This window comes from Ascaphus truei, chromosome 8 (genome assembly GCF_040206685.1).
Source record: "Ascaphus truei isolate aAscTru1 chromosome 8, aAscTru1.hap1, whole genome shotgun sequence".
In the NCBI taxonomy this organism is placed as follows: domain Eukaryota; kingdom Metazoa; phylum Chordata; class Amphibia; order Anura; family Ascaphidae; genus Ascaphus; species Ascaphus truei.
Genome location: NC_134490.1, coordinates 100,799,928 through 100,814,925, shown reverse-complemented (window position 1 = coordinate 100,814,925; position 14,998 = coordinate 100,799,928). Strand labels below are relative to the sequence as shown.

Sequence of the window (14,998 nt, the reverse complement as noted above, 5' to 3'; positions counted from 1 at the left end):
AGAATACTAACTAAATAAAAAAAGTGTTGATGTGATAAAAATAATAATATCAAATACACCCAACTACGTGATAAAAGTGTATAAAGTAAATAAATATACCAATGTAGATGAGCGTCTGCTGCTGTGATAAAAGGGCAGCCCTAGGATCTAGTAACAACAAAACAAACAAAGCGCACAACACTCATCGTGAAAAATGTAATAAACAGTGTTTATATATAAGGTGTTTCAAGGTTAAGCGTACATCATGAATGATTTAATCAGGCATAGAGAGCCACAATGTGGCAGTTACCAACAGCTCCAACCAGGAACTCCGAGATTTCACTCCCCCTTCCACGAACTCAGGTCAGATGCAAATCAGACACACTACCGGATCATTGAAGTATCTGCCACAGTCTCAATGTCCAGTTTGTGGCGTTAGTACGCCCGGTGAGTCCTGGGGTGTCTGCAAGGGAAAGAGAACTACACCCCACATTGTGGCTCTCTATGCCTGATTAAATCATTCATGATGTATGCTTAACCTTGAAACACCTTATATATAAACACTGTTTATTACATTTTTCACGATGAGTGTTGTGCGCTTTGTTTTGTTGTTTAGCAAGTGTCTTTTTCCTATAAATTGCAAAAAAGAAACAATGTCCTGATCTTTTCGTCTCTTATTGTCAACACTGTGCTTCTGTAACGCTTGCGCGAGTCCACAAATAAGACCAGACCCCTGCACTGAGGTGGGAAGGACTATGCCACACACCCACAGTAGCGGGGGCTGGCCCAGAAGGGGGTTTGTAGCGTTGCTGGGTCTGGGTATGTAGAAAGGGTTAATCCAATACTTGTCGGGGTCCGTGGGTTGGAGAGTTGCAGTCCGTACTCCTGTGGTCTGGTGTTGGAGAGGTAGTTGTAATCCGTAAGCTAGGGGTCAAGAGCCAGAGAGAATTCAAATGCAAAGCCAGGTCGGTACCCGAGCGGTTAACTGCAGAGAACAAGACAAGACTGGGCTGGACAAGACAGGCACACGCAAAGGCTACACAAAGTTATGCTCAGCAATGAGACTGAGCAGGTTCTTTGCAGTAAGTGACCAATGAGGCAGGAGGTGGAGCGGAGGCGCGGCTCCAGCGGAGGCAGGGATAGGCTGCAGGAATACAAGGGCTCATAACAATCTTGGCTCGTTGCGCGACTGCACGCCGCGCGCAGCGGAGGTGCGGCGTGGCCGAGGGGGCGGAGCTAAAGGCCGTGACCTGGTAGAAGAGGAGCGGGTGCGCGCGCTGTCTGTAAACAGAGCGGGGGTGCGCGCACCAGCAGGGGGCGGACTGGAGGCAGCAGCCGCTGCAGTACTGGTATGTAGAGAGGAGGGACCGCGCCGCACGGGACGCGATCCCCGAATCCTCACAGAACCCCCCCTTGAGGATCGAACTCCGGCTAATCCATAAATGGCTTGTCTGGGTACCTGGCGTGGAACCGTCGGACCAAGCCGGGAGCGTGGATCTGGTCACTTGAGACCCAAGAACGTTTTCAGGACCGAAACCCTTCCAGTGTACAAGGAACTGCACCTTCCCTCTGGAGATTCTTGAGTCAATGATGGAGCGAATTTCGAATTCCTCTTGACCATGCACCAACACAGGGGGAGGAGGGGGAACAACATCAGGATACCTGAAACTCTGACAGGTTTCAGAAAAGAGACATGGAATACCGATGGTATCTTCATAGAGGGAGGCAAGTCCAGGCGGTACGGTACAGGATTAACCTGTTCCAGGATCTTGAATGGTCCCAAGAATCTGGAGCCAATTTTAAGGTAGGTGTCTTTAATCTGATGTTCTTTGATGAGAGCCATACCTTCTCTCCTGTCTTAAACCTGGGCGCCTCTAGACGATGTCGATCCGCCTGGGTCTTTTGTCTCCGAACAGATTCCTGGAGGGTTTCCCGAATTTTATTCCATGACTCTTGAAGAACATTGACTGGCATCAGCAGCAGGGACTACAGAGATATTTGAAGAAATAGGAAGAGAATTAGGGTGGTAGCCATAATTGACGAAGAAGGGCGATTTCGGGTGGATTCGTTCCTAAGAGAATTATGTGCGAACTCGGCCCATGGTAAGAGATCAGCCCAATTATCCTGTGTATCAGAAACAAAACATCTTGGATATTGTTATAACGATTGATTTACCCTTTCAGTCTGTCCATTAGTTTGCGGGTGGTACCCTGAAGAAAAAAGAAGCGAGATATTGAGTCTTAGAGAAAAAGCTCGCCGAACCTTCGATACAAATTGGGATCAACGGTCAGATACAATTGAAACAGGAACCTCATGTATACGAAATACTTCTTTGATGTAGATCTCAGTTAGAGTTGCAGAGTTAGGGAGGCCCTTGAGGAGTATGAAATGGGCCTGCTTGGAGAACCTATCCACAATGACCAAGATGGTATTCATGCCATTGAAAATGGGCAGCTTCAAAATAAAATCCATTGATAAATGGGACCAGGGACGTTTTGGAATGGGAAGCGGGCGTAGCAGACCAGAAGGATTTTTTCCAACGGACTTATTACGAGCCCAGATGGAACAAGATGAAACAAATTCCTTAATGTCGTTTAACATCTCTGGCCACCAGAAAGTACGTCTGATTAAATCGGTGGTTCTTCTGATCCCAGGATGACCGGCCGACCTGGAAGCATGGCCCCACTTTTTTTACGGAATTTGGTTGCTGCATATAGGCAGCCCTCAGGTATCTCCAGGCCTTCCGGAACCCGAGTTTGAGCGTCCAGAATTTTGTCCAAAATATCGAAGCAATTTGCTGCAATGATACATTTTGAAGGAAGAATAGTCTCTGGAACGTCGTCGGATCGGTCTTCGGAAATGAAATGACGAGACAAAGTATCGGCCTTCAATTTCTTTGTACCAGGAATGTAAGAGCTTACATAATTAAATCTTGAGAAAAAGAGAGCCCAGCGAGCTTGACGGGAACCCAGGCGTCGAGCGCCTTCAATATACAATACATTTTTGTGGTCAGTAAGAATAAGAATCGGTTTCTCGGTACCTTCAAGAAGGTGTCTCCACTCTTGGAGTGCAATTTGATAGCCAAAAGTTCTCTATTAACCAACGTCATAGTTGATCCCCGCGGGGGAGAATTTAGTGGAAAAGTAACCGCATGGATGCAGGTGATCTTGAGGAGAACGTCTTTGGGAGAGCACTGCCCTGGCTCCAATATCCGAAGCATCGACCTCCGTGTAAGGGAGGGGTCGGGGTGATGCAAGATGGGAGCGGTGGTGAAGGCCTTCTTTAAAGACTCGAATACAAGACAAGCCTCTGGAGGCCAGGAGGAAGGATCAGCATCTTTCTTGGTCAGAGAGGTAATAGGAGGAGTGTGGAGAATTTATGGATGAACGTACGATATTTGGCAAAGCCAAGGAATCGCTGGATGGCTTTAAGCGACGTGGGCTGGGGCCAATCTAATACCGCCTTTAGTTTCTCAGGATCCATGGAAAATCCCTTTTCTGAGATTATATAACCCAGGAAGGAAGAAGAATTTTGATGAAACATACACTTCTCCATCTTGGCATACAGATGATTCTGACGAAGACGAGAGAGTACTACCTTGGTATGCTGGATATGTTCAGGCAAGGATTTAGAAAAAATTAGTATATCAAGGTATATGATGACGAATAAATTGAGAACATCACGAACAATCTCATTAACAAATTCTTGAAAGACCGCAGGAGCGTTACAGAGTCCAAATGGCATTACTAGGTACTCGGAATGGCCGTAGCGGGTGTTAAAGGCCGTTTTCCATTCGTCTCCTTCCCTTATGCGTATCAGGTTGTAGGCACCCCGGAGATCGAGTTTGGAAAAAATGGAGGCACCTTGTAGACGGTCAAACAATTCTGATATGAGTGGTAAAGGGTAACGGTTCTTCTGTGTTATCTTATTGAAGCCTCTATAATCTATGCAGGAGCGAAGAGATCTATCCTTCTTTTTTTACAAAGAAGAACCCTTCCCCAGCAGGAGAGGTGGAGTTCTTAATAAAGCCCCTTTTTATGTTCTCCTGAATATACTCGGACATGGCTTGGGACTCTGGAAGGGACAAGGGGTAAGACTTGCCTTTAGGCAGAACGGCACCAGGGATCAGATCAATGGGGCAATCGAAGGGACGATGTGGAGGAAGAATCTCTGAACGGACTTTGTCGAAAACATCAAGAAATTAATTTTAGACTTCAGGAAGGAACTCTTTGGAAGGATCCACAGTCTCTAAACTGGAAAGAGAAAGTGAAGTGGGAACACAAGGAATGGCACATGGGGTAGACCAACGTATGGATTGCAGTCCAGTCAATCACAGGATTGTGCAGTTGTAACCAGGGGAGGCCCAAGATTACCTGTACAGATGGTGAATGAATGACGTCCAACGCGATTTGTTCCTTGTGTCCATCCTTGGTGGAAAGGGTGAAGATCATGGGCTCCATGGTGATAAAGGCAGGCTGGAGTGGACGACCGTCTATTGCTTCGAGTCCTATGGGAGTGGACTTCCTAAGCAGTGGAATCCGGTGTTTCATAGCAAAATTCTGATCCACGAAGTTTCCTCCAGACCCAGTCGATGAAGGCAAGTGCAGAAGTATGAAAGTCCGTACCCTCCATTATGATAGGCAGAAGGATCCTTTTTGGCATATTTTCCTTGGAAGGAGGACATAAAGATATGGTAACCAAAGAAATTCCATCATACCTTATAGGCCGCTGGCGTTCTCCCGGACGCGTAGGACAGTGGTACGCCAATTGACCAGCTAGGCCACAATAAAGACATAGCCCCTCGCTCCTCCGGCGCTGCTTTTCTGTAAAGGACAACTGGTGAGTACCCAGCGGCATGGGGTTTGGTGCTTCAGGAACTGGAACAAAAGGAGAGAGAGTAGGAGAGAGAGATATAGGTACAGGCGTACGTGTAGTCTGACGTTCACTCTCTCTTGGAGGCGTTGATCCACCCGTATACATGTAGAGATCAGATCTTCCAGGGCAGTGGGACTTACACGTGCAGCCAATTGATCTTTCAAGGAGTCAGAGAGGCCCTGCCAGAAGGCTGCAGTTAAAGCCTCGTTGTTCCAACCGGTTTCCGCTGCAATAGTCAGAAATTCAAGAGCGTACTTTGCGACGGTCCGGTGGCGCTGGGTGATGTGGAAAAGAGAAGAGGTCGCAGTAGCCTCGCGACCAGGAGTGTCAAAGACCTGCTAAAACTTAAAAAAAAAGAAAAAGAAAGTTCTGCGTGATTTCAGGCATTAACTCCCAGAAAGGAGATGCCCAAGCCAATGCATCTCCGGTTAGCAATGCAATGATATAAGCCACTTTAGATCTATCGGTAGGGAAGCGAGAAGGGGTTTATTAAAAGTGGATATCACATTGGATTAGAAAGCCTCGGCATCCTAGGGGTTCATCCGCGTACCGATTGGGTGTCGGAAGACGTGGTTCCTGGGGTATGTTTCCCACTAGAGTAGAAGCAGTTGTGGTTAGGCCCATCTCAGGGGGGTCAATGTTTGTTAGGCTGAGCATACTGTAACGCTTGCGCGAGCCCACAAACAAGTCCAGATCCTGGCACTGAGGTGGGAAAAACTATGCCACACACCCACAGTAGTGGGGGCGGGCCCAGAAGGTGGTTTGTAGCGTTGCTGGGTCTGGGTATGTAGAAAGGGTTAATCCAATACTTGCCGGGGTCCGTGGGTTGGAGAGGTACATGTAGTTGCAGTCCGTAAGCCTGTGGTCTGGTGTTGGAGAGGTACTCGTAGTCGTTATCCGTAAGCCAGGGGTCAAGAGCCAGAGAGAATCCAAATGCAAAGCCAGGTCGGTACACGTGAGGTTAACTGCAGACTGGGCTGGACAAGACAGGCACACGCAAAGGCTACACAAAGTTATGCTCAGCCATGAGACTGAGCACTGAGCAGGTTCTTATACAGGAAGTGACCAATGAGGCAGGAGGCGGAGCGGATGTGCGGCCCCAGCGGAGGCAGGGATAGGCTGCAGGAAGTCAAGGGCCCATAGCAATCTTGACTCGCAGCTATGGCTCGTTGCGCGACGTTATGCATGCGCGCAGCGGAGGTGTGGCGTGGCCGAGGGGGCGGAGCTAAAGTCAGTGACCTGGTAGAGGAGCGGGTGCGCACGCGCTCTGTACACAAAGCGGTGTGGATCGGAGGCAGCAGCCGCTGCAGTACTGGTATGTAGAGAGGAGGGACTGCGCCGCACGGGACGCGATCCCCGAATCCTCACAGCTTCTTTAAACTATATGGGGCACAACATCTTAGGGAAGTGTTTGGGACTCCAGAGGTCTTGTGTATATGCTGAACCCTCAGCCCTCTGTGTAGCTCTTACAGGTATGTCTACCTCGGTCTCTGCTCTTTTGGGGTAAGTCTCTGTAACAATTCCAGGCAGGCCAGAGGCTCCAGGACTCACCTGTAGATCCCGCTCTAGGCAGCCTCCCCATGTGTATGACCCAGGTCTTGGCCACCCCCAATGCCAATCCTCCTCTCCCCCCCCCCCCCCCAAGCCTTACCCACGTCTCCAATCACAGTCCCCACCTCCTTCGATTCACTCAGGCAGTCCCCTGATCAGGCAACTGCTGCAGGCAGATGAGGGCTCCCTCCCCAGGAACCACCTCCTCAACCACTTCCACTCTTTGTTGTCTTCGCCCCCTCCACCTCCTTCCTCGCTAGGCATTGTGTCCCTGTGCCGTCCAGTTATGGTCCCACAAGTTTTCAGGGGTAGAGGGGCAAGGACTCGGTTCTCCCCGGGAAGAACGACATATCTCTGTCCGGTAGGTGCTGGCACTCCGCACCACAGAATAGGGCAACCAATAGAATACAGAGATCAGCTGATAAGCTGCAGTGTGGTTTTAATCTCTGATACTTTGCAGTCGTATAAAGTGTTTGTGAAAGCTTTGCTAGGAGCAATCTCCAAATCCCACCCTCGAGTCTGTATTTGACTCAGATTGTGACCTCCATCCACTTGTGAGGCCTGCACAGTCAAAATATAGAGCACCTATTTATTCCTGATTATGTAGAGAGAAGTACCTCTGTTAGAGACTCCTTAATTCCAAATTATGTTGAGTTCTGCTTTGTTGTAGCGCTAGTTAAGTTGTATCTGGTGTACTGTTGCTGGTTGCGGCGGTAACGAACAGGTTTTCTCCCCTGAACATTGAGTTTGCATTTATATTAATCATACATTTTTATTTGTACATGAATACATTGCCAAACTTGCATGAGGTTTTCTCTCTGAAGGTGAACAAGATGCCCTTTCTCTTGTAAACATCTCAATTGACCTTCATTCATTAATTGCCATGTATGTCTCCAGACATAATATACAGTTTAACACAACCAGTAGTATTTAGAGCTTGGGTTATCATCAGTGATTTATCCCACTATCACTAAGACTTCCATTTAACAGATGGTAACTATTCAATAGGTGAATCAACCATGGTGGTGAGCTTCTTACCTCTTCTATTATGAGGCCCAGACCTGCTTTCAGGTGTGTAACAAGTCACAGTAGTAGACTCCGAACCCTATTAGCATTCAATGTAGGCGAATGGGCTATAATTTTATGAGTGGAATTTGAAAGACATTTTTTAAATTATAAAAGATTTGTGAACTGCATTTATGATTATTTAGTCAACGGTCCAATCTACACTGATACAATGTAATGTAATGTAAAAAGATATGATGTTCGTTGAGGAATTCATAACTCTAGACCACTGGTTTTAAGTTGTGAAACTGCTGCAGTTCTGTTTATCTTTAGACACTATACATAGGAAAGTAGATGTTACTAGAGACCAGGACCAACCATCATGTACCCATCTCATAAGGGGTGTTGCAACCCAAAACGCTATGGGACTATTGGGCTCGCCAGCGTATTAAGGGAGGGACAGAGGAATGCTCTAACTGTGCACTTGAATGTATATGTAAGCTAAGTGGACTTCTAAGCAATCTTGTTACTTGTATCTTTTCTAATTTTGTGCATGGTTGCCCTTTTGTGTGTGTGTATTGTGATGCACACACCACGTTGCAGTCTCTTTTATCCCAAATAAGGCCGGAAACACTGTGGGGTTTATTTACAGGGGTTAAGTAACTTATTAGCAGGCCCACCGTCCCTTTAAGAAAACCAGACAAAAATCAAAAGCATAAATACCTATCCATGTCAGGGAACTAACTGACTTCTTCAGGCCCTTACTATCAGGGCCGCCAGCTAAGCCGGTTGTCAGCTTTTAAACATATACATTCCATACAAAGTCTCTGCAGATAATAATAAAACGTTTGCCTTATCTGTTTAGTCCAGGGTTTGGAACAGGCGTCTTCCGCTTCAGCACGGTCTCTGTCGTCTGTTCTTCTCTGGGGAACTCGGCCCCTACGTTGAGCCCAGAGAAACCCCTCTGTACCAGCTTCCATTAGCTGGGGAGCCTCTCTGTCTCCCCCCCTTCTCTGAGGAAAAACAGTCTCTCACTGTGAATCTCAGCACGGTTCTCTCACTCTCTGTGGCAGCATGGCATAACTCTGTGTTTTCCTTAAAGTTTAAGGCTTAAACACTTCCTTATTGACTGAGGGAGTCCATCATGATTAATTAGCCAGCAGGTGAACAGCAATTCCAGAGAGGATTGACTCTGTCTGAGCTGGCAAGCACACTTACTGCACTGTTCCAGGAGCAAGAGATACCTGATGGTGTGTGTGTGTGTGTGTGTGTGTGTGTGTGTGTGTGTGTGTGTGTGTGTGTGTTTTTGTTCTTTGATTGGAAAAAAAAAAGTCAAACTTTACCATTTTGTAAAGACCATGAATAGAAAAACAAATAACCATGCATTAAGTTGACTTGTGTGCTCACATGTTGTTTTCATGTACATCATCCTCTCCGCTGTATAGGGAAATATATGGATTTTACAGGTTGGCAGAAGTCCCACAGCTGTATATGTTCTGCGGATGTAATAGCATTGTGTAGCTAATTTATTTCATTCATTATTATGACCTTGAGTTTGGTATAGGGAGCAAAGTCTCCATCTTTGCTGATGACACTAAATTGTGTAAGATAGTAAGATCGGAGCAGGATGTAATTTCTCTCCAGAAGGACTTGGAGAGACTGGAAACTTGGGCAGGTAAATGTCAGATGAGGTTTAATACAGATAAATGTAAGGTTATGCATTTGGCAAACAAGAATAAGCGGGTGACTTTCAAATTAAATGGGGCAAAATTAGGTGAATCCTTGATGAAGGATTGGGCTTAGCAATAGCGCCCAATGTCATGAAGTAGCTGCAAAGGTAAATAAGGTAAGATCTTGCATTGAACGGGAATGGATTGAAGGGAAGTAAGCATAATTATGCCTATGTATAGAGCAGTGGTTTTCAACTTTTTTTTGGATGGGTAACCCCAGAATTTGATTGTGAATTTCTGGTGAACCTCAACCCTCGCCATAGTCTCTCGCCCCTCACCCCCGTCTCTCGTGTCTCTTCCCTCCCCTCACACTCTCCCCCTTACACTCCCTCCCCCCACACTTTATCCCTTACACTCTCTCTTCTATACACACCCACACACTCCCTCTCTGTCTCACAAACACACACACACACACACTCCCCCTCAAACACACACACTCTCCCCCTCAGTAACACACACTCTCCCCCTCAGAAACACACACTCTCCCCCTCAGACACACACAATCTCCCCCTCAGACACACACACACCTTCTCAGACACACACACTCCTCAGACACACATACACACACTGCCCCTCAGACACACACACACACACACACACTCCCCCTTAAACACACACTCTCCCCCTCAGTAACACACACTCTCCCCCTCAGAAACACACACTCTCCCCCTCAGACACACACACTCTCCCCCTCAGACACACACACACACACCTTCTCAGACACACACACTCCTCAGACACACATACACACACACACACACTTCCTCAGACACACACACACACACACACACACTCCCCCTCAGACACACACACACACACACACACACTCCCCCTCAGACACACACACACACACACACACACACACACACACACACACACACACACACACACACACACACACACTCCCCCTCAGACACACACACACACACACACACACACACACACACACACACACACACACACACACACACACACACACACACATATGTATGTGTCTGAGGGGGAGTGTGTGTATATACACACTCAAAAGGTCTTTGATGTAACCCCCTTTTCACTGAATACACCTGTGTTACCAAACTTCTCTTGAGTGCTGTCTCTTATTACCTGACTTTGGAACGCTACACATTATTTATATGGGACAGGCACCTGCATTACAAGTGTGCCTACAGCAGTGCCTACTGCTTCGTTTGACATACATATACAGTTGTGTGAAAAAGTACACCCTCTTTGAATTCTATGGTTTTACATATCAGGACATAACAATCATCTGTTCCTTAGCAGGTCTTAAAATTAGGTAAATACAACCTCAGATGAACAACAACCGTGTCCTGATTTATTTAACAAAAACAAAGTCAAAATGGAGAAGCTATGTGTGAAAAACGAAGTACACCCTTACTGCTTACATAGGAATGAAGATGCTAAGAAGCAGACAGGTGCTGCTAATCAAATACCCTTGATTAATTGATCATTAGCAAGTGTGACCACCTCTATAAAAGCCAAAGTTTTAGCAGTTTGATGGTCTGGAGCATTCATGTGTGTGTTAACACAATGCCAAGGCGGAAAGACAGCAGCAATGATCTTAGAGAAGCAATTGTTGCTGCCCATCAATCTGGGAAGGGTTATAAGGCCATTTCCAAACAATTTAAAGTCCATCATTCTACAGTGAGAAAGATTATTCAAAAGTGGAAAACATTCAAGACAGTTGCCAATCTTCCCAGGAGTGGACGTCCCAGCAAATTCACCCCAAGGCCAGACCGTGCAATGCCCAGAGAAATTGCATAAAACCCAAGAGTTACATCTCAAACTCTACAGACTCTACAGGTCGTAGCATGTTAAATGTTAAAGTTCATGACGGTACAATTAGAAAAAGACTGAACAAGTATGGTTTGTTTGGAAGGGTTGCCAGGAGAAAGCCTCTTCTCTCTAAAAAGAACATGGCAGCACGGCTTAAGTTTGCAAAGTTGCATCTGAACAAACCACAAGACTTCTGGAACAATGTCCTTTTGACAGACGAGACCAAATTGGAGATGTTTGGCCATAATGCACAGCGCCACGTTTGGCGAAAACCAAACACACATCATAGCACAAACACCTCATACCAACTGTCAAGCACGGTGGTGGAGGGGTGCTGGACTTGGATGGTTATGCAGCCACAGGACCTGGGAACCTTGCAGTCATTGAGTCGGCCATGTACTCCTCCGTATACCAAAGTATTCTAGAGTCAAATATGAAGCAATGCTGTAAAGAAGAGTGGGCCAAAAATTCCTCCACAACGATGTGAGAGACTAATAAAGTCATACAGAAAACGATTTCTTCAAGTTATTGCTGCTAAAGGTGGTTCTACAAGCTATTGAATCATAAGGTATGCTTAGTTTTTCACACATGGCTCCTCCATTTTGGCTTTATTTTTGTTATATAAATCATGACACGGTGTAATATGTCATGTGTTGTTGTTCATCTGAGGTTGTATTTACCTAATTTTAAGACCTGCTAAGGAACAGATGATTGTTATTACAGTCCTGTATGTCCTGATATGTAAAACCATAGAATGCAAAGAGGGTGTACTTTCTTTTTCACACTATCTATACACACACACACACACACACACACACACACACACACACACACACACACACACACACACACACACACACACACACACACACACACACACACACACACACACACATACACACACACACACACACACACACCTTACCCCTCACAGACCCAGACATTCTCTACCCCTCCTCCATAGACACACACTTTCCCCCTCCCCCACACAGACACACACACTCTTTAAGGGAGCAAGCTGTCACGCTGATGCTTCCTTTCCCCCCTCTCAGCTGGAAGTTGACAGAAGCAGGGAGAGGAAAGATAGCAGTGACCGAGCATATGGTGTGCTGATGCTGGGTCACTGCTATGTGGGGGTGCTGCTGGTTCAGGGACAGCTGGGAGACTTATCCCAGCTCTCCCCCCTGGGCCCGCGGAACACCTGAGGGGTGCTCGTGGAAACCCCGGTTGAAAATCACTGGTATATAGCATTAATAAGAACACCTTGAATATCGTTTTGGGCACCACTCCATAAAAAAGATTTTATGGAACTAGAAAGTGCAGATAAGAGCCACCAAATTAATAATGGGAATGGAAAATCTAATTTATAAAGAGAACCGTGCTCATTTAGATTTGTTTACATTAGAAAAGAGGTGTGTAAGAGGTCAGTTGATATCTTTAAAAAAAAAAAAAAAAAGGTTGGACATCTTTTTAGAAAGTAAAGGTGTACAGGGATATACCAAATAAGGAAACATGGGAAGGATGTTGATCCAGGAAGAAATCTGATTGCTATTATTTGGAGCCTGGAAGGAATTATTCCCCTCATGAGACATTGTGCACAGGATATGTTACTAAATCAGCGCTTAGATCAAATGTACAAAATAACACTCTGTGATAAGCGCGGGTGAAATAGTATAAATAGTGATATAATAATCAAGATAATACTTCGCTGCTCAAACCCTTGGAGGATTGGATTCCCTCAATCCCACACGTACAGCAGTCCAGGAAAAATGGGGAGCGCAGGTGTATGTAAATTAAAAAACATATAGAATATAGTGTAATATATTAACACAGTGAACATGGGGTGAGTCTTGAATTCTGTGCAGTGCGTACTCACAAATTTCCAACCAATAATAGGCGTGTCCCAATAAAATTGGTATTGTGCTGTCTTTTTCGGTCTCTGTCTCAACCTATGATGCACTTCTGGAGTCGGGTCACCTTCCTTAGGTAAGTAGACAAATACAACATAGTGTATACTGATAAAAAATGTTTATCACTCACGCAAAAGTGAAAATACACTCACATGGTTTAAAAGGTATTCATGCCTTAAGAACAATCAAAGGGAGCTGCGGCTGATCAGGATCACTGGGCGTTCTCTCTGCCCTCTGCACAGTCCTCACCGCTCCTCCCCGTCCCGCACTATCGCAGAGTCTGGTCTCGGGCAGGGTTGCGGATTACGTCACTTCTGATGTGCCTCTCATCCCTCTACATGTTTCACCGGACTTGCCGGTTTCATCAGGAGTGGTGCTTGTCTCTCTCAGCTGTGTATAAATACCGAGTCTCCCACACTCATTGGCTGAGCTCAACTAGATACATCTGTATTCAGTCTACCATAGATTACTATGTAGCCCGTGATAAATGGCTACTTCTGCACTAACAGAGTGTATTTCGCCGTTATGTTGGATAAAATATCCTGCAACTATTAACCCTCATAGCACAACATGCTTAAGAGGTCCAATTTTTTTTAATAATAACCACAATTTATGATACCTACAAGACATATAAAAATACTAATATATATAAAATCGAAGAGACACTAACTATATTTTCAAGAAGGGATTAGCTGAAAAACAAAAATAAAGACAAATTTAAAATTTTAAAAAGGGATAGATTATCACAGAAAGACACTTAGTTCAAAATCAACATTTAAACCATGGGGAGTTGAGAATCCTAATTCATGGATCCAAAAGGTTTCTCTCGTCAAAAGATTCTGACCTCTATTTCCCCCTCTCCAATGTTGAGCTACCAATTCTATACCTTTAAATTTTAGACCAATAGGGTCTGCATTATAAACTAGAGAGAAATGTTTGGAGACACTATGCGTAATAAGTTGTTTCCTAATGTTCCCCAAGTGTTCTAAAATACAAACACGCAGGGGGCGGATTGTCTTGCCAATATATTGAAGCCTGCATGGGTATTCCAGAAGATAAACAATATATTTAGACCTACAGTTTATATGTTGATTGATTCGATAAGTTCTCCCTGTCTTATTTGACTTAAAACTATCTGATATCTTGCAACTATGATGGCAATTTGTGCAGCTAAAATGGCCTTTAGGTAGTTCTAGCCAATTGGAGATGTTTTTTTTATTTTCTCTAAGAGCAACTTTTTTTTTAATATTAGGAGCTCTTCTAAATATTACATGTGGTTTATCTGGAATGTGTTGTGCTAAAATAGGGTCGTTTTTCAGCACGTGCCAATGTTTGTTGAGGATTTTTAAAAAATTTCCACCATCCTTATTATATTGTGTTATAGATGGGATATCCCATTTTTTGGGGAGATTAGTTTTTTTGGGGTCTAGCAAAGTTTTTCTATCGAGTGCAATAATTTTACTAAGAGCTAGATCCTTATTTCCTTTATCATAATTTCTATCCTCAAATTTCTTAGTTAGGATCTCTGCTTGTTCCAAAAATACACTATTTTCCGAACAGTTTCTTTATATCCTTCTGTATTGACTGGAAGGGATATTTTTTATCCATCTATCTTGATGACAGCTCGATTGAAGAATAAAATTATTACTGTCGACTTGCTTGAAGTGTGCTTTAGTTTTAATTTGGCCATTCTCTATTTAAATTGTGAGATCAAGAAAGTTCACTTCAGATTCACTCACAATAGATGTAAAACTCAGATTGACTGTATTGGTATTAATATATCCAAGGAAGCCATCTAGGTCTTTTCTGGGGTCCTTCTAGATGAAAATAATATCATCAATATATCTATTCCAGGACACCAAATTCACCTCCAGTCCCACCCATGACCAAATATGGTCCTCCTCCCATGTAGTCATGAAGAGGTTGGCGTAACTGGGGGCAAATTTGGTGCCCATCGCTGTGCCTTGCAATTGTAGGTAAAAAACCTCATTGAACCAGCAAAAGTTTTTATTTAATATAAATTCCATGCATTCTAATAGAAATTTAATTTGTAGATCTGGCAACTCACCACTTGTCTCTCAAATTCTTTTTATTGCTCCACATCCATCGTTGTAATTGATTGGATGTGTATAGTGATGAAACATCCGAAGTTAC

The 14,998-nt window shown here is 44.7% G+C and overlaps 1 protein-coding gene across 2 annotated transcripts in view; it reads left to right on the top strand.

The window, feature by feature from the left end:
- Window positions 1–14,998, top strand: part of RTKN2 (rhotekin 2) — a 243,539-nt gene that overhangs the window by 32,789 nt on the left and 195,752 nt on the right. The window lies entirely within an intron of this gene.